This window comes from Bison bison, unplaced genomic scaffold, assembly GCF_000754665.1.
Source record: "Bison bison bison isolate TAMUID 2011002044 unplaced genomic scaffold, Bison_UMD1.0 scf7180017864304, whole genome shotgun sequence".
Taxonomy (NCBI): Eukaryota; Metazoa; Chordata; class Mammalia; order Artiodactyla; family Bovidae; genus Bison; species Bison bison.
In genome coordinates this window covers 13,262,142-13,288,807 of record NW_011494876.1, presented here as the reverse complement: position 1 = coordinate 13,288,807, position 26,666 = coordinate 13,262,142, and the positions used below count along the sequence as shown (strand labels likewise).

The 26,666-nt window shown below is 39.9% G+C and overlaps 1 protein-coding gene across 6 annotated transcripts in view; it reads right to left on the bottom strand.

The window, feature by feature from the left end:
* Positions 1 to 26,666, bottom strand: part of SFMBT1 (Scm-like with four mbt domains 1) — a 117,585-nt gene that overhangs the window by 89,880 nt on the left and 1,039 nt on the right. Inside the window, exons 1-2 of one of the 6 annotated variants that reach the window (XM_010851695.1) lie at positions 26,104 to 26,660; positions 16,601 to 16,672 (exon numbers count right to left, since the gene is read on the bottom strand). The gene's annotated coding sequence lies outside the window, so the exon portion shown is untranslated. Of the gene's footprint in view, positions 1 to 16,600; positions 16,673 to 20,767; positions 22,809 to 25,908; positions 26,084 to 26,103; positions 26,661 to 26,666 lie in introns of those variants that run through there. The other 5 variants (XM_010851694.1, XM_010851697.1, XM_010851698.1 and 2 more) reach the window with 5 other exon arrangements.

Here is a 26,666-nt window from a genome sequence, read left to right as displayed (position 1 = left end):
CAGATGCCATGATCTTAGTTTTCTGAATGTTGAGCTTTAAGCCAACTTTTTCACTCTCCTCTTTCACTTTCATCAAGAGGCTTTTTTTAGTTCTTCTTCACTTTCTGCCATAAGGGTGGTGTCATCTGCATATCTGAGGTTATTGATATTTCTCCCGGCAATCTTGATTCCAGCTTGTGCTTCTTCCAGTCCAGCGTTTCTCATGATGTACTCTGCAGAGAAGTTAAATAAGCAGGGTGACAATATACACAGCCTTGATGTACTCCTTTTCCTATTTGGAACCAGTCTGTTGTTCCGTGTCTAGTTCTAACTGTTGCTTCCTGACCTGCATACAGGTTTCTCAAGAGGCAGGTCAGGTGGTCTGATATTCCCATCTCTTTCAGAATTTCCACAGTTTATTGTGATCCACACAGTCAAAGGCTTTGGCATAGTCAATAAAGCAGAAATAGATGTTTTTCTGGAACTCTCTTCCTTTTTCCATGATCCAGCGGATGTTGGCAATTTGATCTCTGGTTCCTCTGCCTTTTCTAAAACCAGCTTGAACATCAGGAACTTCACGGTTCACATATTGCTGAAGCCTGGCTTGGAGAATTTTGAGCATTACTTTACTAGCTTGTGAGATGAGTGCAGTTGTGCGGTAGTTTGAGCATTCTTAGGCATTGCCTTTCTTTGGGATTGGAATGAAAATTGACCTTTTCCAGTCCTGTGGCCACTGCTGAGTTTTCCAAATTTGCTGGCATATTGAGTGCAGCACTTTCACAGCATCATCTTTCAGGATTTGAAATAGCTCAACTGGAATTCCATCACCTCCACTAGTTTTGTTCGTAGTGATGCTTTCTAAGGCCCACTTGACTTCATATTCCAGGATGTCTGGCTCTAGGTCAGTGATTACACCACTGTGATTATCTTGGTTGTGAAGATCTTTTTTTACTGATCTCAAATGGAAATTTAAGATTTCCTTCAAATACGAGTACAGGCAACAAATCACAGCAATATTAACAGTAACTAACTGTGTCACCACAGAAAGAACACATATTTTTGTATTATATTACAGATGACGCAGATATATATAAAGATTTCCTTCAGGTCTTCCGCATTTCAGGCAGATTTGTTACAATCTGAGCCACCAAGGAAACTCATTTTATTTATTTAAAATCAGCAGTCTGAGCATGGTCAAAAGGCTTCACTAGCTTACAAAGTGAAGTGAAGTGAAAGTCGCTCAGTCGTGTCCGACTCTTTGCGACCCCATGTACAGTCCATGGAATTCTCCAGGTCAGAATACTGGAGTGGGTTGCCATTCCCTTCTCCAGGGGATCTTCCCAACCTAGGGATTGATCCCAGGTTTCCCACATTGCAGGCAGATCTTTACCAGCTGAGCCACCACAGAACCCCAGCTTACCAAAGGGGCACATGAGTACCTGAATATCAAAAAGCTTAAGAACCCCTGGGTTTGGACAACAAAGCTGTTAATCTGCTGAGAATTTGAGAAGAAAAGAGAAAAAAGTTTGGCTTTTAAACACATGAACCACTTATTTATTCAACAAATACTTGGTTCTTGTGCTGTACTGTGAAACAGCTACAAAGATAAAAAAAATTACCCCTTTGCCTCTAACTAGTGGGAGAAGGCAATGGCAACCCACTCCAGTACTCTTGCCTGGAAAAGCCATGGACGGAGGAGCCTGGTAGGCTGCGGTCCATGGGGTCGCTCAGAGTCGGACACAACTGAGCAACTTCACTTTCACTTTTCACTTTCATGCATTGGAGAAGGAAAACGGCAACCCACTCCAGTGTTCTTTCCTGGAGAATCCCAGGGACGGGGGAGCCTGGTGGGCTGCCGTCTATGGGGTCGCACAGAGTCGGACATGACTGAAGCGACTTAGCAGCAGCAGGAGCAGTGGGAAAGGAGAAAAAAACAAGTATCAAGGTGAGATGTCTTAAGGCCTAGAGCAGAAGGACAAAAGAAACCTTTGAACTCAGAGAAGAGGTTCTGTCTTCTCAGTAAACAACAAGGCACATTTGAGTAAAGGGAGAAGAATCAGAAATTCTTCTAGCTCTCGGTTGCTCCTACAGCCTGGAGCGCAGGGGGCTTCTGGCAGAACCTCCCTAGCCCAGGGGAAGGCAGAGTAAGCAGCTTTCAAGAGGGAGAAGCTGGGCAGTGACTGGACATAGCTACCTGACCAGGGAGACATAGCTCATGGATCCTGATCTAACCCTCTGTAGAACTGGTAGCCCCCTTCTATTACAGAGATGCTTTGGGAAAATTAATTACAGCAACGAGAACGGTTCTTAACTCTCTTTACGTAACTTAGATGGGAAAATGCACAAGGGGGTAAAGTGGAGCCATGTTTCAAAAGCAGATGACATTCACTTAATTTGTACAACCAAAATACAGTCTGTCTGGCTAATGACATTTTATTTATAGCACAGTATTGGCTTTACAGTAGCTGAGAAAATGGCAAATAAGTCTCTCTCTGTATACAGAACGTACCTTATAAAACATAGTGTTTAAATACCTGGCTCAAATTTTTCCCACTAAATTTTAACTCCACAATGTTCTTTATACAACATCAACAAAACAACACCAGGTAAAAGATACAAACCATGTGCGGGAAAGACCACCAACCTTATAAATATGTTTTATATCTTTATCTTTAGAACTGTTTTTCAATATTTACCAACGCAATCAGAAATCCACATGTTTACGATGTGGGTTTCTCAACTTTTCTCGCAATTGGCCTCCACCTACTACTGAGCACCTCCTCCATTCCCAGCACTGCACTAGGGATGGAAGACTGTGATACAAAGGTCGGTCCTGCCCTAAAGGATTTTACAGTTAGAGACAGAGCCACCGGGGGAATTTCTGAAATGCAAGATATTAGAAAATCAGCTGCACAGAGAAGGAAAAGTTCACCGTAAGTCAAGATAGCTACCAAAAATAAAGTGGCATGCAAGAGTAAAGAAACTTCATCTCAAAGGATAGAAGGAATCTTGGAAAGGTAGAGGAAAGAGTAGAAGACATTACTAGCAGGGCAAACAGGATGCAAGAGGCAGCAAGGCAGGCTCAGGGCTGGCAACACGTGTGTGTGTGTGTGTGTGTGTGTGTGAGTGTGTGAGTGTATTGGGGAAGCTGTGATTGCATGTAAGGTGGCAGGAGAGTTCAGTTTGCTGACGCACAGGACAAGGCCACACAGAAGGGTGTACATATACACAGAAAGTTACATACTACGCAAAAGGCACCAGGCAGGAAAGACTTGAAGAGTACTACATTTTAAAGTTTATCTGTTAGCTGACATATACATAGTTAAAGGATAATTAGGACTAGAGGTAGACCAGCAGAAAAGAGCCCAGGGATGAAAGGCTGAGGGCTTGACTCAGAGAAGCAGACCTCAGAACTGTGAGGAAAGACTAAACCTAACAGGACTTCCCGGTGATGCAGTGGTTAAAAATCTGGCTTCCAATGCAGGGAATGTCAGTTCAATCCTTGGTCAGGGAACTAAGATCCCACATGCCACGGGGTGCAGCCAAAAAGTAAGTTAATAAACAAAACTTTCCTTTAAAAAAATTTTTTTAATAAAAAACAAATATGAAAAGAAGTTCGCTGGAGAATGAAGACTGAGAAAAGGGCACTGGACTTGCCAACACAAAGATCACTGGCCACGTGTGAGAGCTGTGGCAGAAGCAGAGGCTGTGATGTGGGTGGCAGAGATGAGAATATGAAGATACAAAGTGAATGCAGTGAATGGGAAGCAACTGTATATTTAGGTATAAAATGAACAAGCAGCAAACAGACAAGATTTAATGACCCCTTAAAAGGGCAGCAACATCCAGCAGTTCTCACAATCCTTTGTTCACTGAAGGAATTAGGAAAACACTGCCCAGCAAATCCAAAAGTCAAAGGGTAGGGCCCATACTTCTTATTATTCAAGGTGCTAGAATTAAAGGAAAATGACAGATACATTTTAGTCTTTGCAAGCTCAATTCCATAACCAACTAACAGAGTTCAGCTATAAAGATAACAAATGAACATATACTGATTGTAACATATTCTACCTTCTTTCTAGCTGAAAAACATTGACTGCTAAGAGACCAATAACAAAAACACAGAGATTGTTAAGCTACAAAAAAATTACAAAGTATTTCACATACCTTTTGGAAATCCTAAACCATGTTTTTATAAAGAAAACATCAGCAAGGCTAATCACAATAATCTAGAAACTTCCTATAGGAACTGTAATGCTATAGAATTTGATTATAATGTTGGCAAAACTAGTTCAATGCAAAATAGTTTTTCATCTGTTTCCAGTGTTGAGCCTTACATAGAAATAGTCCCAGCCAACCATAAAACTTGCTAAATAACAATTTGCACATTAGCTTGTACTCAAAATAATAAAAGTACTCATTCAATCCTTCATCTGAAGAATAAGCTCTTCTACACAGGGGACCACAAGTAAAAGATAAAGTTAGAATGGGTAGAATGTGTCATCATTAACACAACTCTTGGTTTTAAATACGGATGAGATCAAAGCTGAACAGAGGCAGTGTTCCACTAAAATCCACTGTTTTAGAATTTCATAATACCAAACATAATTCAAGAACTATGCCACCAGATAAATTCTGGAAAATGGGTTCCTTATAGATTCTTAAATCCTTTCAAAGTGTAACAGTATTATAGAGTCATTAATTCAAGATGCAAACCTCATTTGTTACAAAGCATGACTTGATATCTTCTTACCTTACAGAAAAAAAAAGCAGTTTTCTCCATCAAGGGCATATTAATGATTTTCAACAAAAGAATGGAAAATAAAACATTGCATTTATTATCATTTCCTTGTGCCTCTGATCAGAAACATTCCTACAAACTACTATTGCAAATAAAGTACCTTTTGTTTTAGAATATAGTCATGACTTCTAAAAATCTTGTGAAGAATTTTTAATTACATATATACCTTGAAACAGCAAAAAATAAAAAATCAAGAATTGACCCCCAAAAAAGTAACCCCTAAGAATTAAGGGTGATTTAAAATTGCATCAGGACCTACCTGGCGGTCCAGTGGTAGGACTCCATGCTTCCACTGCAGAGGGCACGGGTTCAATCCCTGCCTAGGAATTAAGACCCTGCAAGCCCCTGCAGCAGACCTCCCCCACCACCACCAACCCCAAAAAAGACAAAGCAGATTCTGTCACAATCATATGTAAAGCTTTCACTAACTTCCTAAATAATACACTCCAAACTCCTTACCAGGATCCACAAGACCCTGTAAGATCTGGTCCCTACATACCACTCCATCTTCCTTCCAATCACACTCCCTCTGTTGGTTCCTAACCCACCTACCACAGACTCTTTCCTGAGGACTATCCCTCTGCCCAAGCTGCTTCTCACCCTTCACACTGTAAATCTCAAAGTCAGCAGTCCAGAAAGATTTTTTTCTCATCACCCTATTGAGTATGTCCTCATTTTATTCTCTAACATATCACTCAGCCTACCAGCAAGTACTTATCACAAATACCAGCTCCTATTTATTTCCTTTACTAGTTTATTATCCTCCTACTTTCCCACAATATAGGCATCCCTTTGTTTATGTTGTATCTACAATGCCAATAAATATTTGTAGAATGAGTAGCAGAAAGAAGAAATAAATCAAGGATGGAGGAAGGAGAGACAAGAAGGAAAAAAAAACATTTCCCATCTATATCCAAGTTTCCATCAGAGTTTTATGATACCAGATTTTTCCATGCTATAAGTGAAAGTAGAAGAGGTTCACTGTTGGCTGAGCTGAGTGCAAGAGTAATATTTTACACACAACTTAACCAATTTGTAAAGAACATCTCTAACAGCAGTCTGTTTATTTTGTATTCAGTGCATTTCTATTGAAAGATCAAATTATTGCTTCTCTACAACTAGTCTCAGGAGTTAACCAGTGCACATTTCAATTTGCCAATGTAAACGAGGAGAAAATTTTGCTTAAAACACAATGCCAAAAGGAGAAAAACATAATTATAAAATGCAAGCATTTTATGCCTAAATGCATTAGAAATGCCTCGAGAAGAACATGATGTTAATAAGGGGTGATTGGTAAATGGGACATATTATGTTATTATCTCTTTGTGTATGTTTAAAATTTACCATAATACAAAATAAAATAAATAAATGCCTCTAAGAAATCAAAACCAAGTAAGTACCTCTGGGTCACAGATACTTGCCTGGCTCAAGTACACTCTGTTGCCCACTGGAAACTTAATTTAAATGAATTGATAACAGTCTCTAAAGGTGTTTTCATAAGACATCAGCTCCTCAGAAGCGTCAGTGGGCCCTCCCACCAGCTCGGTGTCACAAGCTTCCAGCCCAGTACCTTTCTATGAGAGTTCTCCAACAACCACAGCTCAAAAACAGAAACTTTATGGAAGTGATAAAACCATTTAAAAGGGAGAAGTAGTGGAAGCATGCAGAAGGGGAAAATAAATGATTTTTGCTTTAATTTAAATACTTCTCTCCTAGAATCTGGATGAGGCAGTATTTCTTTCTAAAGAGCGCTTCAGATTCTGAAGGGGGCTCATACAGAAGACTAAATGCAAATCCACCAGAGGCCAGCATCCCCAGCTGGAGCAGCCCTCCTCTCCAGGCCTCCTCCATGACATCAGGTAAAATGTTGCTGCTGCTGCTGGTGGAGATGCTGATGTGAAGGCCTCATTTATCAAGTGGCACAAAGAACAGAAAAATGTAAGCTGCTCTGGTGGTAGCTTTTTTTTTTTTTTGCTGTAGAAAAATGATGGTCTTCAGGAAAACAAAAAAAACAGAAATTTATTTCTAGTTTGTTTGGATTGAAGAAAATAATTGTATTAGGAAAGTAAGGGACTGCAGCTAGTCACATTTTAAGACTGATTATATCCTTACAAGTGAATCCATAAACATAAGACAGATCCAAACCGGCACATGAAAGACTCATTTAGTTTTTAAGTAGCACAGGATCATCTTTTAAGAAAAATAATTAGCATTACAGAAATCCAAAATAACCTGATGAATGAAATAAGCTAGCATTTGAACATAAATTATTTAATTCCCCAAAAGCATGATAAATTATTCCCTGAAGATAACTTTTAACATTAAAAGCCCTGAGAATTTCAGGTTTTAACGAAAAAAAGGATGTGAATTTCATAAATAAATAAATTATAAAATTCCAAATCTATAAATGTAATCACTGCACTGGATTTCATTTTGTCTTTCGTTTTGAGGGCAGTAACTGGAAGTAGTAGTTTGTGACCTATCAGTGAGAGACCTCACACCCAAGGAACAGACATCAAACCTAAATCCCTCGGCCAACTTTAACTGGGGCCTAGAGAAGCAGGGAACTGGGCAAGACGAGCAAAAGTCCCACTTATTCCTACCATTTCCACTGTGATCTTCCTTCACATCTTGAGAGATTTAAATGCTGCCATCCGTAATCAAAAATAAGCTTATTAGTAACAGATTCAAGTCATAAATATTAACGAGCACCGAACATGAATATAGTTTGCAATAAAGTATATTTAGACCTTGGTACTGGAGAAGGCAATGGCACCCTACTCTAGTACTCTTGCCTGGAGAATCCAGGACAGAGGAGCCTGGTGGGCTGCCATCTATGGGGTCGCACAGAGTCGGACATGACTGACGCGACTTAGCAGCAGCAGCAACAGACCTTGGTACCCTTGTTCATAAGGCAGAAGAGGAGCAACAAGATGCTGGCAATGCGTCCTGGAGCGGGTGGGAGAGGTGAGAATGATCTGAGCAGCAAAGGGAGGAGGCACTCAGTCAGAGGTACCATAAACACAAGCCTGTCACCTCTTGGAATCTTAAGTGACAACAGGGCTCTGAGGAAGGACTATAATCAGAATAAGAGAGGCCACTGTGATCTTCTAGGTGACAGAGATCTAATCTGGGACACAACTGGGCCTAAACACAGATTTACTGAACTCACGGAAATGAGCACTTAATCACACTAAGAGATCACGGCCACAGTGAAGACATGTTTCCTGTCGTGTTCCATTTCAAGAGGCTGAGTTCAGTTTTGTGGTTCAACATATGGATGTGACTAGGCTAAGCTGGAATTTAATTCTTAGCTTTCTAATCTTTCACTCATGGTCTCAGATCTTACCCCGTGTTATTAATTTAGTCTGTCCTACACCTAAGTGTATCTCCACACGTGAATTAAATAAACACCACCTGTGCTGGATACTTTACGTTGGTACGTGTCAGCCCCACACTTATCCTCCCAGACTCTCCCTGAATCCCACGCATGAATTTGCACGGCCAGCCCCCCTGACCATTGGCTCTCACTCCGCTCCGACAGCAGCCCTGGCAGGTGTATAGGTTTCTGCTCAGCTGTAGTGAACTGTAGCAGTATAAGTGGGAAAAGGTGGCGCGTGGATTCTGTGTAATACCATCTTCCCCTTTGCTCCTCCAGCCATTCCTTTTGTATCCAATTCCCAGAATTACAGCCGCCCCCTTTTTTAATGAAGTATACCTGATTTGTGCACAATGCTGTGCCAATCTGTGCAGTATAACAAAATGACTGTTAAACACAGAATCATAGCCCCCTTTTGACTGAAGACCTAGGAGAGGTTTATCGATGAGACATTGTCTGACAGCCTACCACATTCCGAATTTACACAATTCACAAACCAGGGTAGGAAGTTATGGTATGAAACATTCATCCATCCATCCAGTCAACAACTTACTGAGCACCTACTAAAGACAAGATCTAGTTAGAGGTGCTGGCGACACAACACAGACAAAAATCCCTGTCCTCAAAGAGCTAGCATTCAAGCGAAGGAAAGAGATAATACAGAGGCTGGAGAAGTAAAACACACAGTGTTAGATAATAAATGCTAAGGAGAAAAAAATAAGCAGAGGCAGGGATATGAAATGTTGGAGGAGGAGTGAAATTTTCTTTTTTTCACTGAGGTATACTTGATTTACAATGTCAGGTAATTCACAGTGATTCACAATTTTTAAAAGTATAGTTAAAATAATATATAGTTAGTATATATTATTGCTAGTTTATAGTTAGTATAATATTGGCTATATTCCCTGTGCTGGGCAATATACCCTCATAGCTTACTTATTTTCTGCATAATAGTTGGTACCTCTTAATTTGTACCTACCTCTATCTTGCCCTACTCCATAACAGTTTCTATATCTGTAAGTCTATTTCTATTTTGTTATACTCACTAGTTTGTTTTATTTTTTAGATTCTACATATAAGAGGTATCATACAGTATTTGTCTTTCTCTGATGGACTTATTTCACTGGGGATAATAACAGGAGGGCTGAAATCAATCACACGGGTCACTGAGCTTATTTTTGGGGAAAGATCCCGAAAAAGTGAGAGAGCTAGTTATGCACACATCTGTACGAAGGCACTCCAGGCAAGAACACATGCAACACGTGCAAAGGCCCTTAGGAAGGAGTCCCCTGGGCTCGCTGGACAGCAGATAATGGGGAGGAAGTCCTAAAAAGTGGGAGGGCTAGGCCATGGGAGCCTTATGGGATAGGAAGAAAATTTGAGTGAAAGCAGGAAGTTCTGAGCAGAGTGACATCATCTGATTTACCTGTTAACAGAATCTCACTATATCATGGGCAGCCTGGAGCAGGCAAGGGCAGAAGGAGGGGAATCAGTTAGGAGGCTACCGTAATAATCCCAATGAGACGAGACGACAGGTAAGACCAAAGAAATGACAGTAAGGATGGTGAGCAGATTCTGAACGTATCTTTAACTCTTATCTGATTCTTAAAAAGTCAACAACAACAAAAAAGAATACCAAAAAAAAAAAAAAAGTCAGGGGCTGGTCCCTGAATCTTGCTGAAATCCACATCAATAGAAACTCCTACCAACTGAGCATATAATTAGCCAAAGAAAACATAATAACTGCAAATTAACATTCAGCAATAGTCAATACAAGGAAAAACTAATGTATAACATGCCAGGGTTATAAAAATTTTAATAACTCAAAACAGCAAGTGACTCACATGGAAGAATTCAGCATAATAACCTCCCTTAGCAATTAAAGAGCAAATTAGGGGAACTCAACAGATAAAAAAGTAAAAAGTTTGGGGCCCACTGAGGAAATACTGTCATTTTTGCCAAGCTGCGTGCTTATGGACACAAGTTAACAGTTTCCCTTCCCTTCCCATATCCCGACTGCTGCTCACTGCAGTTCCAGGCAGGTCCCAATGAGCCTGCCCACAGCTTAAGATATGACAAATCACTGGAGCTAGTTCTTTGCTGCTTCTGCTGTTCTCAAAGAAGGAGAGTGGGTGATACCCTCACCAAAGTTAAACAACTTTAGGAGGAACTAGCACTAAAAGATTAAGGTTTAGAAAGAGATTTGAAAAGGGAAAGTCCAGGGTTCTTATTTTACACTGGGCCTTTTCTCCATTAAAAACAGAAATATTTTAAGTCTGAGAAAGTCTTACACTAACAATAACGATATATGAGTAAGTATTCAAAGATCACTCACTCCCTCACCTTTACTCCCACAAATATTATTCCACAAAATCTGTTTCTCAAAATAACACCCTACAAAAATGTTAGCCCCTTCACCCACCCCTGTCAAAGTATTTTCCACAGGAGGCACTCTGTACCTTTCCAACAGCTTTAAACACTAGCTATTTTGTGTGGCATCATCTTATGGTACTATAAACTCCTCAAGGGCAGGGAATTCCCTTATCTTTGCATTCCCTAAACTCCTGGCACCACCACTTTATACAGTCTGCTGAATAAATTTCTATGTCAATAGATCATGATACCTCCAATTCACTAGAAAGGAAAACACCAGAACTTTCTACTGCAGAAGTAACATTCCTGCCTCCAGGGAGGGGTAATGTCATTCTCATAAGGGACGGAAATTCAGTGCCCATCATCTGCCTCAAGGCCAGCACCACTGACAGCCCTGGTGTGCACAAGGGCCAACCTCGAGTGCCTTTTTCACCTGAGAGGGCGTAAAAGCAGAACTCCTGTGTGAATTTACTGGGCATTATCCACAGGCAATTTGCTTGCTCTACAATCCTCTTCAAATCCTCTGACGTTAAAATAAGCCTTCGAACCATTTTCTTACACCTGTTCTTTAAACATTAAGTGGTGCAACTTGCCAGGCTTCCCTGTTGTTCACAATGCTATTCACAATACAAAGAACTTGACTAATCCTAATTGCCAATTTCTACACTTCTCAGATCACTTTCTGAAGGCACCTTATAAATGTACAAAAACTTGCTTTCTGCCACACTCTGTGATACTGTTTTTTTGCCACAATCCCAAGTCTACAAGTTGCATCCTTTTGTCTGCCTTCATGAGTCAAAACTACTCACTAGAACACAAAATAAATGGCAGAAAGAATGCCACAGCAAAGCAAACACACTTGATTCTGGAAAGCCCAATAATGCACTTAGCAGCTACAAGTCCCTGCAGGGAAGGGCAGCCGAGCCTGTGGACCAGCAGCGCCCATCCACCCACCGCTGGCTGGGTGTGCACACCCTCTGTGCAAGCACTGACAGCCTCGGGTTAGGATATATTACAGTCAATTGTTACCCATCTTTTCTTCTGTTTGTTTTATTTACTTTTTAACTTAAGGATATTTGTTTTACAGAATTTTGCTGTGTTCTGCCAAATATCAACATAAATCAGCCATAGGTATACATATGTCCCCTCCTTCTTGGACCTCCCTCCCATCACCCTATTACCCATCCTTTGAGGACAATGCTTTAGAGGCAATGGCAATACGCAGAGGAGATACTCACGGTAGTATGAATGTATGCTCTAAGGGAATATTCTGAAGTTCTTCAGCAAAGGGATGAAAACTAAAAACTCAGATGATTGAAATATAATAACCACTCTAAGATTCAGCTACATAATGCCTCAAGATTCCAAATTCAGTTTCTTCAGAAGTTACTGTACTGGAACCAGAGCATTCTGTTTAAAATTTATCAAGTAGCTCAGATAAAAAGCAAATTAAAGAAAAAAGTTCAGCTGTCTACTGCCAATGAACAAAGGAATACAAAAAAAATTTCCAGCAACTTTCCTTGTGACCCAGCAGTTAAGAATCTGCCTTGCAATGCAGGGGATATGGGTTTGGTCTCTGGTCAGGCAACTAAATCTCCCAAGTGGGGCAGCTAAACCCAAGAGCTGCAACTAAGACCAACACAGTCAAGAAAATTTTAAAAGGTGTTTTTTAAAAAATTTCCAGAAAGTAAAATAATTTGTTAGTCGATCCATGCTGCTGTGATTTTCTCAAAACTAAAACACAAATATCATTTGATACGCAGCACACACACAGGTCTTGGGCTTTAAAGGCATGATTAAGACCTCACAGTCTGTGGACATCTTCAGACACATTGGTCTCCCAAGACTCGGCTGGAAATTCTGTCCCCTCCACCCCTTCTATGCCACCAAAGGGGAAGGGGTGGCAAGGACTTCACCTCCAGCTCCCCTTACTCTACCACACCCAGTGCTGGTGAACAGTATTTATACAAATACTCGAACTCAGGGGGAAAAAATGCTTTCAGTATTAGAAAGCTGTCTTAATCCAAGCAAATTCAGTTATCATTAGTGCACAACGCTGTTTATAGCATAAAAAAATGGAAATAACCCAAAAGTATACAGAGAACTGTTTGAATAAATTACGGTGCATCTGTATAAACACATTACTAGGCAATCACTAAAAGAACAAGGCACACTGCTGTGTACTTTGATATATCCAAGATATTTTAAATGAAAAGAGCACTATCAACTGATTTTTTAAGTGGGTGGGGAAATATGTATCTTTATACAAATAGAATTTTTCTGGCAGAAAACAAAAAAAACTAGGAATAACAGTGACCTCCAGAAGGGACCAGGGGTCTTCCTTGGTGGTCCAGTGGTTAGCACTCGGGGCTTCACTGCATGGAGCGCACGCAGGTTTGATCCCTGGTTGGGAAACTAAGACCCCACAAGCCATGCGGCATAGCCAAAAAAAAAAAAAAAAGATTAAGCATTGATACTTAAGTTTATGATTTGATAAAAATAGAGCAATGCAAGAAAAAGTGATGCCTATTAAAAGCCATCTCATTTTTCTTACCTATTTCTCAATTATTTGTGACAAAATTTGAGCTCAGTAAAATGTGTTGGTGGAAGAGTGGTATAGGAAAAGGTCCATTTTACCCATAGTAACTTTCAACTGTTTGCCACCATGCTAAAAGAGGTGGCACCATGCTAAAAGAATGTATATGTTCTCCTCAAACCAAGATGGAAAAATCCCTTACATGTTTGGTGCCACAGTAATCCAAGTTTAAATGATTCAAATATACTAATAAATCTGCAACTAAAATTGTTACATTTTATATGTTAGTATCACATGCTAATTATGAGTAACCAGTTTTACAAAATATGTTTTTGTTTCTAACTTCAGGATTACCTGAGAGTCCAAATTTTCTAAACTCTCGCCAAAAATCAATTGAGTAAAAAACTAGAATACTAACTCATTTTCGTTTGTGCATGGAAGCAGGACAAAATATATCAAAATATATCAAACAAAATATATTAAACAACAACAAAGAAACTTTTAATTTAAAAATTTGTTTAAAAAAATTTTTAATTAAGAACTAGAGGGCTTCTTTTCCTCCACAGCTTCAAAATTTCCAAAACTTTTCCATTTCCAAACAGGACTGAGGAGGGGGTGGGAGGGATTATAGGCAAAGTCTAAGTCTGGTCAACCCTATTTCCCTTCTGTGGATGCCTCCCCTGTTCTCAGAGACCCCCATTCCCATCCAGATACATCGTCATCTGCACTCCCACCACAGTAAGAACGTCGATTCAATTAACAATGGTGGGAGGACAGTGGATTCACTGGATTTTATTCTGCAGATCAACCTGGGCCTCATACACCTGCAAATAACAGGTTCTCACGAGGAACATGAGGGCAAAGGAAGTAGAATTGCCCTGTCCCATGCCCATAAAAAACCAGACTGGTAACTGCCTCTTTGGAACTACTTTCATGAAAAGAAGAGCAAATGACTGGAGCTAATGCCCTTCAATTTGATGTTTACTAATAGAAATGCATTTGTAAGGGCTTCCCTGGTGGCTAAGTGGTTGACAACCCACCTGCCAATGCAGGAGACATAGGAGATGCAGCTTTGATCCCTGGGTCAGGGAAGATCTCCTGGAGAAGGGAATGGGAACCCACTCCAGAATTCTTGCAGGAGAATCCCACGGACAGAGGAGCCTGGCAGGCCACAATCCATAGGGTTGCAAAGAGCCAGACACAACTGAAGCGACTGAGCATACACACAGGCACACCACAGAACCTGATCTCTGCAAAAAGAGAAGCCACCGGAATGAGAAGTCCAAGTACGACAACTAGAGAGTAGCCCCCTGCTCATCACAACTAAAGAAAAGTCCCAAGCAGCAATGAAGACCCAGCACAGTCAAAAATAAATAAAATTATTTTTTAAGAAAAGGAATGCGTTTGTTGAAGATCTAAAGATGAGCAGTTATCCTCAAAAAAGTGAAGTTATAAGTTAATGTGATTTAAAAAAAAAAAAAAAGAAGTTGAAGAAAAAAGGAATTACGCTCACCTAGAAAAATAAACAGGCACTCCAGGCAGCAAAATATGACAAAGTATTGACTTCTTATAAAAAAATTCAGAACAGGCAGAACTAAACTATAACACTGCCCCCAAATCTCTGGAGTTTAAAAAAAAACTTTTTTTCTTAGATCATTTACAAGCTGGTTGTTTATTCACACCTCCACTCAACATACATATATTTGCTATGCACCATTCTTAGTACAGGGATGCCATGCTGATTAAAGGAACTGGTTCCTATCTTCACGGAGTTGACAACAGTAAACACAAGAACAGTGCATTAGTGCCCTGTTTGGTTTTCTCACAAGGAACAACAAGGAGAAACAGTCCTGGAGTAGGTTTTAATGTTCTCTACCTTGTGACTTTAAAGTAGTCAATGATAAATTAAATTTTTTAATTTAAGTATTAAAGTGAACTGAAAGTAAGATAATTTCATTAAGCGATAAGCACCATGAAGAAAAGCAAGCAGTAAAGAGACAGGAAAGCCAGGGGAGTGGAGGTAAGGATGTTGAGGGAAGGGTTCATGACTGAGCTAACCCCTCTGATGAAAAGGAACTAAATGTAACAAACTTTGCTGTACTTGGAGGGACAGAAAAGATGCATAGCGGATTGCGGAAAAGCAGGCAGAAAGTGGCAGAGGTGGGCAAGGAACAAATTGCAAAGGGTATTACAGACCACAAGAGAAGTTTGGGTTTTATTGTAATTGCTACAGAAAGCCAATGGCAGGCTTTAAAGCAAGGAGTCACTAGATCAGATCTGATTAAACATCATAGCTTTTGTTTAGAATAGAATACATTTTGGAGTAGAAACAAAGCTACAAATGGTGCTGCTGCAGTTTTGCCTCCATGCCTTTCCTCAGCTATAATGCATCTACTGTCTACTCTGCTATGTTGTATCCAGGGTACCAATGAGGAATAACAAGGTCTCTCACAGTCAGCTCTCAATCTGGTACAGACACTGAACAAGTAATTACATTTATAACATTCACAAGAGGAGAATATGCAGAAGGCTGAATGCCCAGGGCAAAGGGTAGTTAACCTGGCTTGGAGGCGTCCAGGAAGGAAAACTCCACAGGAAACTTGAGTCTTACAGGACAAACAAGAAATCTCCTTAGTGTCGTCCCCTAGACACAACAAAACCCCTGCTGGAACGTGAGAAAATTTAGGGGCTGCTGAAGACTTTCTTTTAAAGAATTTATATAGCATCATTAAGGTGGAATGGGGAAAAAAAGAGTTAACATAGAAAATATGCAACTGCTACTTCACAGGTATTGCTTACACACGATTTGTTAGGAACTTCAAAGGTACAAACTTCTAGTTGTAAGTCATGGAGATGTAATGTATAGCACAATGACTATAGTTAATATTATATTGCACATTTGAAAGTATCTAAAAGTCATCAGAGTGTATCTAAAAGTCATAAGAAAAAAATTTTGTAACTAGATATGGTGACAGATGTTAACTAGACATACTGTGATCATTTTACAATATATACAAATATCAAATGATCAGTTGTATACTTAAAACTAATGTAATGCTGTATATATCAATTATACCTCAATTTTAAAAGTTATTTAGAAAACCCTTCACTAGCATTTGGTTTTCCCACAACATTGAAAACACAGTAGTCTAAATGTCACTTCAACAAATGGGTCTGTGCTCTCCATGTATATGCATGTATGTATGTATGTATGTGTGTATGTGTGTGTGTGTATGCATGTGTGTTACCCACTGTGTACTGGGGTTAATCTTTTTTTGCAGCTTTTAAAGCCATTTTTATACTTAAACCAAGACAAGCTTTTATCGAAATTTTCAAACACAGAGATTTTGAAAAAATTCCAAATTCTCTCCACTTAGATTCAAAAGTTATTAAAATTTTCCTGATTTGCTGTATTTTTCCATATATATGTGCATATGTATTTGCATATATATTTCCATATATATGTGCACGTATTACACATATACATATTTTATGAGCCATTTAAAAGTGCTGAAACATCATGATACCTCACCTTTAACTCTTCAGTTTGATTCTCCCAAGAAAAAGGACATTCTCATATATAGTCACAATGTCATTATCATACCTAAAAAAAAAAAAAAAATTCCTTAATATCATCTATTAATAAGTACACAGTTTTTAAAAGTTTTAAGTACAAAAGGTTTAGTTGGGAACTTTCAGAGAACCCTGGTGGCCTAGTAATTATGGTTTTGGGTTTTCACTGCCAGGATCCAGAGTCAATCCCTGGTCGGGGAACTGAGCCCCCATAAGCTGCGTGGTGCAGCCAAAAAGAAAAGAGACAGAGAAACTTACTGAAGGAATGTATTTTAATAAAATGATTAATTTATTATTACTTGTATTTCATTATTTTTATTTCTAAAATGTAATAATGCTTTATAAAATTTCAGTTAAAAAGTCCAAATTTGAAGTAAATTTTTAAAATATTAAAAGAATAATTACAGTAGTCAAATAGGGCCAGAAGTATCAGATTGGTATATGCCAGACTGACATTTGAGGAGCCGTATGTTAGTGGAGGACACACTGGACATGCGGAGAAGAGGATGTGGGGAGGACCAGGGTCTGGCCAATGCTGGAGGGAGGGCACGTGTGAGAGGGGGCTCGGCTGGGCAGGTGACCAGACAAGCTCAAGGATTCTGTGCACATTCCTGAGGAGCCTGGACTTTACCCTGCTGGCAGCGGGATAAATTTATGTGATAAAATCAAGTTTGTTTAGAAAGAGCTATCTGTCCACAGTGTATCAGATGGATCAGAGAAGGGTGGGGTAAAGGGGATGGACAACCATTTGGAGGCAACAGAACACATTTTTAACTGCAAATGGTTAACATTTTGGTTATATATGTTGAACAAACCTGCTATACTGGCAAATGAACAAAACAAAAACAGTAAAACTAAACTAAGTTTACTTGTATGTTCATGTTGTAGAAGAGCAGCTTTAGAGAAAGATAAGAGTCAATAAACACTTCTGTAGAAGTTGAAAGGAACCCCTGGGCATTTCTGAGGTTTTCAGCATTTAAAGGAGCTGGCTCTTTTTACCACCTAGTTTCACTTTCCAAAGTGGCACTGCTTTTCCTTGGCAAGTTTCATCACAGCATTAATTTTATACTTACCAGTCACAAAATAAAACCAATGAGAAAGAGGCGGGGTGCAGCGCAGATAAAGCGGTTTTTGGACAAGCAGAGTACCCTCAGGCAGTCCTGAGCAACTAACTGCAGGGAGTTCCACTTAGAGAGGCCGAGAACCAGACACCAGCTCTGCCTCGGAGGAGGAGGAGGGCAGCATGGGGAGGCCTAAGTGGCAGGACAGATCTTCCACCAGAACTCCAGTCTTTTCTTATTTTACATACTGGGCCTCCTGGAAAGATTTCACTTAACAAAGGGCCCCATAGCTTATAAAAATGTCTGAAAACCAAGAAGTCAGAACAGCACATTCTTAAGTCAAAGGTTGGTAATTTTCAATAAGAAGGCTCAGTTCCACAGGAAAGCTGTGGGGAGAAAAAAAGCTGTCAGGAGAAAAACTGGACACCATCACCAAGAAGGAAGGTTAAAAAAAAGAGACCTAGGCAGATGAGTCGGCTAGAGGAGTAGCTTTAAGGCAGACTAAGGAATTGTTTGGGACCTGTAGATTAAAGGGCCAGCGGAACTCCAAACTGGACAGGCCCAGAGAGACAGGATATATGGACCTGAAGCTCAGTAGAAAGGTTTAGGGGGGCACACAGGCTAGATGAAGTGGAAAGGTGGGGGGATCCCCCAAGGGAGGTGCAAACAGAGGAACAACAGAGGAGCTGCAAAGGTCACAGAAGGCAAAAAGAAAAAGGTCTGCCTCAAGTTAATACTGTGTGGAACCAGCCACAAATAGGGCCCCTTCAAGAGGAGACCCTGAATTCCAGGCGGTGTGTCCACAGCAAACGGGGCACAGGCTGGACTGATGGGGTGGTGCTCCAGAGAGCAGAAGCTGCAGAAGGGCAAAGGAACCAGGGTAGAGGGTACTGGCCAGGAAGCAAACAAAAGATTGGACAATGGGTCCAGGCCCAAAGGGGCTGAAACTCTTTGAGAGGAAAAGGAGGTCAAAGTAAGGTCAAAGATGAGACAGGGAGAGTAGGGAAGCCTCTCAAAGAGCTTGTGGAAAAAGAATACTACCACAGAACCTGAGATTTCAGTAGTATAGCTGCTTTCAAAAGAGCCCCTCTCAAAGTTAATAGGAAGCCAAAATCAGGGTAAAGGTCAAGGGGTGGGCGGGGAGGAGACTGTTTTCAGAATCCTGTTGTGCCTCAAAGCCCTGGACAGGGCTGCAAAAGTCCTGGAGCCCTCAAGCATTCACTGCAAGAAGGGAGAGCCACCCTACAAGGCAAGGCCAGAAGAGCCCCTCCAGCTCTCTGCGTCCCCTGTCACAGCTACTACTGACAGCAGAGTCATTTAAAGTTTCTCTCAGTTCACCCAGGAACCCTTAAGGAAAACCAGATGCAGGTAACGCCAAACAGCAGATTCTGTTTGCCAGTCTGCATGTGGTATTACTTGTATTAATAATAATAAAAACTTTCGTACATTTCAAATGCAAATATGAACCATGACTGAGGATTAAAATCAACTTCAAAATGGAAACAAAATGAAAGTAATGAACATCAGCCCTACATTAAGAAATGCTCTGGCTTCCCTGGTGGCTCAGTGGTAAAGGGTTCACCTGCCAATGCAGGAGATTCAGGTTCAATCCCTGATCAGGGAAGATCCCACGTGCTGCAGAGCAACTGAGCCTATGTGCCGCAACTACTAAAGCCCAATACCCTAGAGCCTGCACACTGCAACTAGAGAAAAGCCTACACACCAACAAAGACCAGCACAGCCAAAAATAAAGAAGCCCTTCCCTGGTGGGTCAGACAGTAAAGAATCTGCCTATAATGCACAAGACCTGGATTCAATCCCTGGGACAGCAAGGAGAACAAACCAGTCAATCCTAAAAGAAATCAACCCTGAATATTCATTGGAAGGACTGATGCTGAAGCTCCAATACTTTGGTTACCTGATGCCAAGAGCCGACTCATTGGAAAAGACCCTGATGCTGGGAAAGGTTGAGGGCAGGAGAAGAAGGGAGTGAAAGAAGATGAGATGGTTGGATGGCATCATCGACTCAATGGACATGAGTCTGAGCTAACTTCAGGAGATAGTGAAGGACAGGGAAGCCTAGGGTCTGTAGTCCATGGGGTCACAATTCCCCGATCATAAATGACCATGTTGTTGTTGTCTTTGTTGCTAAATTGTGGCTAACTCTTTTGCAACCGCGTGGACCGTAGCCCACCAGTTTCCTCTATGCATGGGATTTCCCAGGCAAGAATACTGGAGTGGGGTTGCCATTTTCCTCTCCAGGGCATCTTCATACCCAGGGATCAAACCCATGCCTCCTGTACTGGCAGGCTTCACTGAGCTATCAGGAAAGCCCATAAATGATAACAACAAAATACCCAAAGTTTTTCATATTTCTAGGTTTAGCTACTAGATCACCTACTCCTGCCCATTTTGCTCAATAATAAAAACAAAAAGTAATCAAAAGGAAACTACATTCCTGGAAAAAACAGCTACCTATTGTTTTTTTAAAGAAAATTATGTCTAACAGTGTAACTCTAGAAAACAACTAATCACTCTGATTTTCTTAAGAACTGAGCAGTTATTTAAAGCACCAAAAAAAAAAAAAAAAATCAGGCTTCATAACATTCACTGTCACAAAGATAGTCAAAAGCACTCCTTGTCAAGAAGCAAGTTGGGGAGGAGGGGTGATGAAAAGATGCTCTAAAGTGTCCCCCCACCACCCTGGAACAAACAGTATTCAGGAAAGTCACCCCATGTTTACTAATACAGGAAACAAAAATAACAGTAAAGACGTATATAGCCCCAGGAACTATATTCAGTATCTTATAATAACCTATGATGGAAAAGAATCTGCAAAGGAATATACACATACACACAAACAGCTGAATCACTTTGCTGTACATGTGAAACTAACACAACAAATCAACTACACATCAATTAAAAATTGTAATAACAGTAAAGAAAACAATAATTTTTTAATTTATTTTAATTGGAGGCTAATTACTCTATGATATTGTGGTGCTTTTTGCCATACATTGATATAAATCAGCCACAGGTGTACATGTGTGTTAAAAAACACTTACATGTGTTGGCTGTTGTTTAGTTGCTCAGTTGTTTAGCTATTCTGAAAGGGCTAACTGCTCAACTCATACTCTGTGCCCAACTTGCTTTCTATGACTGGACATCTGTATTTCTCAAATCCAGAGGTACAGTAATACAATAAAGCTAAAACATAAAATATAGAGCATTAATTATGTGGTATCATTATTATGTAAACTATTAAGCCTCTTTTAAATACTCAATTAGTTTTCCATTAATACAGAAATGAGACTGAAATACAGTTAAAACCTCAACTAACCAGAACAGCTAGGGAATGAGTCACAGAATAATCATGCCTCTCAGATACTCAAAGGCTTATTTACAACTTTAGAATGCATAAACTCTTTTGGTTAACTGTTCTGGACCAAACACTTGACTCAGACCAACACTGTGAACATCAGTGACTACACAGTAAGGGGGTATACGAAGACCCACAAAGCTCTGTCCTCATCCAAATGAAATCCAAGACTGTAGCAACCTTTGCTTTACACTTTCCCTGTCATCATATTCTGCTTCCATCCCTCTCGTTCCAATAACCATGTATGTCAGAACTATATCTAAGGAAAAGGTACCTGGTTCTCACAGTTCTGCTGGCACCTACCAAGTTCCTCCAAAGGAGGTAACAAGCCCTCATATACAGGGTTCCAGGACCTATTTTACCTGCTGTGGAAATGTATTTTGTCAAAAGGAAATTCTGATACATGTATTACAACACAGATGACCCTTGAGGACACTACGCTACAATGAAATAAACCACTCACAAGAAGACAGATACTGTAAAATTCCACCTATATGAGATAGCCAGACGGTCAAATTCACAGAGGCAGAAGCAGAACGCTGGTCACCAGGGGCTGCAGGGAGGCAGGAATGGGGAATTATTGTCAATAATACAGACTTTCAGTTTGGGAAGATGAAAAAGTTGCCAAAATGGACAGTGGTGATCACTGCACAACACTGTGAATGTTCTTAATGCCACTTAATTGTACCCATTAATATGGCAAATTTTATGTTGTGTATATTTTATCACAACTTACAAAATTAAATATTTTTAAATTAATGTAAGTTTGCTTCCTTATTAATTACTGTGTTCTAGAAATGATATAGTCAGTGCATCTGTGTAATCATTGATCACCCCAAGGTTATTTTATAATGATATGAGTAAAAATAAGCCAAAGTGGCTTAAAATTATGATTCCAAAGTAACATACACTATGTTTAACACGGAAAATGCATGTTTTTTCAAGAAACATGAAAAAACATTTTTTTCAAAAACAAGAAAATTCTTGTTTTTTCAAACAAGAAAGAACACTAGCAAAAACTGAGACAAGAAAGCACTAGTCTGGATACCGAATGAACATGAAATTAACATGGAAAATTAGTGATAACTCACAAGTGGCCTTACCACTGAGCAAATATTACATAGCAGCCACATCAAATAAAAACTATTCTGGAAAAATATAGTAATTTGGAATTCAAATCGAAGTACTTGCTGGTTAACACGTTAAACTTAATTTTTCAGCAGGAAAAATTCTTCAGGTATTTTAATGATTACTAAATTTCTCAGTCCTCTCATGTTGTCATTCCAGAAACAATCATCCTGTACTTGTAACTGCTGACAAACCACCCTCCATCTCTCATCTAAGACCCTCTCCAAATGTCATCTCATCCCAGAACTAACTTTCCCAGACCAAGCAGGTAACTGTCAACTGCCCGATCCACCCCAAATCAGTCTAGTAATTAACCTTTCTCCAGATTACGTAAAAAAGTCAGAAAGGAACCTGCATGCAGGACATACACCATGTTAGAAATGCCACCATGCAGTATTTATCCACAGTGCTTGGCTCTGAAGTTACTCAACCATCAAACCATGAAGTCAGCAGGGACCTAATACCTTTAGGATAATATATAGACAACACTTTTTTAATGATGTCCCTGAGCAATGATCTAAAGACAAAGAGAGGCAGTCTTCCCTGGCAGTCTTTGGCTAAGACTCCACTCCCAATGCAGGAGGTCCGGGTTCCATCTCTGGTCAAAGAACTAGATCCCACATGCCACAATTATGAGTACACATGCCCAAACTAAGACTCAGTGCAGCCAAATAAGTAAAAATGAAGATATATATGTATATAAAATATTTTAAAAATACAGAGAGCTGAATAAATTTATAAACATCCTCTTAAGTAAAAGAGACTAGAAAATAATTACAAATCTTTAGGTACCTTTGAGCAACAGGCAAAGGTTTACAATCAAATGTGTTAAAACCTCTACAGGAAAGTCATAATTTTTCTTTTAATAACCTGCCTTCTTATCCTCTCTCCCACCTCTGTAAAGCTTAAAAATGAACTTGTAACAACCTGACCACATCCTTTCTATTTTAAATATTTTCCAATGTTTAATTATTTGCCAATTCCACTTGAAGAAGTATAGAGTCATACCAAAATCCCACTCCCTGAAGTCTAATGGTTCAAAATCTTCCAGGTAACCAAAATCCCCAGAGAGCTTCACCCATTTAACAACTATGTACAAAAAGAAATATTTTTTTCAATTACAAAACATTCTAGTTAGAAAATAAAGTCTATTTACAGAAATAAAAGTACTCTCCCGTAAGAAAGTTATACCATTTACTGATTACATGTCTTTTCATTCTCACTTAAATTATTCTGAAGCATTGGATAACAGTCAAATAATTCCAGAAAGAAAAGTTTTAAGAATTTACAAGAGAGAAAAGCTTTAATAAAAAATATTTAGAATTTACAGTGTCTGCCTTACGTCTTCTGCTTTCTGGATGTATTCCTTTATTTAATGTGAACATGACAGCAAGTCGGGCTTCCCTAGTGGCTCAGATGGTAAAGCGTCTGTCTGCAATGCAGGAGACCTGGGTTCGATCCCTGGGTTGGGAAGATCCCCTGGAGAAGGAAACGGCAGCCCACTCCAGTATTCTTGCCTGGAAAATCCCATGGACCACGGAGCCTGGTAGGTTACAGTCCATGGGGGTCGCAAAGAGTCAGACACGACTGAGCAACTTCACTTCACTGACATGAAGTCATAATAAAAAGCCCAATGAAGTTTGGACAATTCAGCTTTTCTACAGACTTCAGAGAGTCAAAAGACAGCAGCTTCTACATCATCATTCTATAGTAAAGACCAGTCTAGTTACCACTGTGAAAGCAAAAGTACCCTAGAGAAGCAGCAAGATTATAGGCAAGAAAAGCACTTTTAAAGAGAAAAATCAGAGTTTACAGAACAATAAATAGCAAAGATGGAATTCACTTTAATGTTTTCTCATTTTGTACCTCTTTAGTTACATCGCTCAAAAATTCAACAAATTTTAAGTTAAATATCTGATAGTGCAAAAGCCAGGAAATCTAAAAAGAGCCACCAAAAAAAGGGAGGGAGGAAGGAAGAAAGGAGAAAAAAGGGTGGATCAATAATAACTAAGTGATAAATTACTTTCTTTGCTAATGATGCTATGAATCTTAGGGTAGCAGATTCAGCTTAGTTTTTGGACAACTGTCTGACTCAGTCACAGAAAAACAGAATTATTCAGCAGAATCATCTCACAAAATAAAACCTTTGAACTTCGTGGACTATGCCCTATGCATCCCTACCACAGGACTTAGTTCTCAACTTGCTACAGCCTTGCAGTAAAAAACACAGACCTTCCTGAGAACTAACAAGAATTCAGTTACAACCTCTACCTCCTCTCCTTTAGCAACAGAAATAAGAAAGGGTACAAGAATATACTAAAAGGCATTTGGGAAGGATAAGTAAATTGCTGAAGTTCTTGCTTTAGTGGGAAACATAAAAGGCCCAACTTCCTAGGTCTAACACAAAAAGCAAAAACCAAACAAAAATTAAAAACCACCTGACATAATTTTTAGTTATCTTTTGTTTTTGCTTTCACTGCTAGAGTTTTAATGATCTGACAAACCAGGGGAATATCTTGCATATATAAATCAAGTTAACTGCTGTCATTTAAAAGGTTGTTAAAGCTTTATGCCCACATTCTTTAATTCAATGAACTTTTAAAAAATCAATTTTCATTTAATTTTCTCAGCAAATTCTAGGCTTTAAGGAACTGATTCATCTACTGACACTTAAACCTGACTTGTGGCTAAAGTTCATGATTCATCCTTTAAACCTACTGTCTGCGAATACATCTGCATTCCAAAAACGGGAAGTAGCAGATTGATACAGGGCCCATGTTCACAAGGACTCCCGGAACCACAGATCCCAACGTGCACAGTACTGCCTCAACTAAAAAGTGACCTTCTGACTAAGAGGTCTCCCAGGTCAGAAATTTTAGTCATTTTAAATAGTATAAAAATGTAAAAATTGTTATAAAAAGCATGAGGATCATGGAGAAAATGACCATGACCCTAACTCCAGTTAACAGATGTGTTGTTTTTCAGTTTACTAATATTACCCCCATTCACCCCAAAAAGGGTTGTGCTGTAAAGCAAAACTCACCAGTGGTGATAGAAGTCAGTACAGTGTCACCCTGGGGGAGGGAAAGTGTTAACTGAAAAGGAGAAATGTAGAAAGAGCCCTTTGGGAAGCTAAAAATGCTCTATATCTTGATCTGAGTGTAGCTACCAGTGCATATACATATGAAAAAGTCACTGAACTCTATGTACATAAATTGAGATCTTATTATAAATTAGGCTTCAATAAATAAATGAATATATAATTTTAAAACATATTAAAATGCATTTGTAACTATCTTTCCAGACAATGTTATATAAAATCATCCAAGATACAACTCTCAAGGTATTTTTTTCTGAATGTATTTTAATAGAGATGCAGGTTGTGAGTGAGCACTTCTTTGTAGAACCTTTCAAAGTACAAACCTAAATTTTTTTAATCTTTCTCTTTAGAAAGTCACCAAATTTCAGAACTGAAAGGACGCACAATGATCATCTATTCATCCACTAATTTTGCAAAGAAACAAAAACAAATCTGTAAAGAAACTTACCCAAGATAAGGCAGTAGTCAATAACAACAGTAGTAACAAAATTGTTTCCTGATCTGGGGCCACTCCCGTTTCCACCAAGCCGTTACTTTTCTGACATTGTAAACAAATCTCAACTCCGAATCTACCTGTGGCCTAGAAAGATTCTACATACCTTAAAATACCAGGCCAACAGGCCCCAAAGTGTACTCAAGAGTACACTCATCTTCCTTCCTCATCTCAAGACAGTCGACAAACGAACAAGTACGTTTTCAGGCATTTTACTTGCGATGCAATCAAGTGTGACATCTTAAAAATGTGGTTCCAGAGAAGAAGGCATTACAGGGTTTGATAAAATCCATCTTATTACCTTTCCAATCTTTTTGATGGTTTCTTGGTTCTCAGGACTAAGTAGGGCTCACGAAACCTCGCTCGGGGCAGTCCACCCGCATGGCTTTGAGAGACCCGCTGGGAATATCCCCCACTAAATAAAAAGCCTGTCCTTGGCAAGGGTGTCCTACCCCACTGCCGGTGTATAACAAGACGTGCAGGTGACCTGTCCTTTACGGCTCAGTTTTAGACCCCAGTGAGCAGCTGACATTTTGTGAAAAACTTAACATACATCCTTTCCGCGGGAATGTATCTCCGTTCTCACAAGGCGTTTCTGCTCCCCACAAAGCAGGCCTGCCTTCTCAGGACACTCGGCTCGCCTCTCCAGTCTCCTTTTCAGGGTCCAAAACGAGACTTTAAGAACAGAAATCGAAACGGTCACGGACCTCTGGAGCGGCAGGTCCGCCTGGGGTCGGGCAGCGCGTTCCCGGCGAGCCCACGGCCCGCTCGATCAGCGCTGGGGAGGCCCGGCACACTCCGATACGCTGGCCCGAAGCAACCGGTTGCGGCGGCCGCTAGACGCTCAGCCATCGCGCCGCGGCC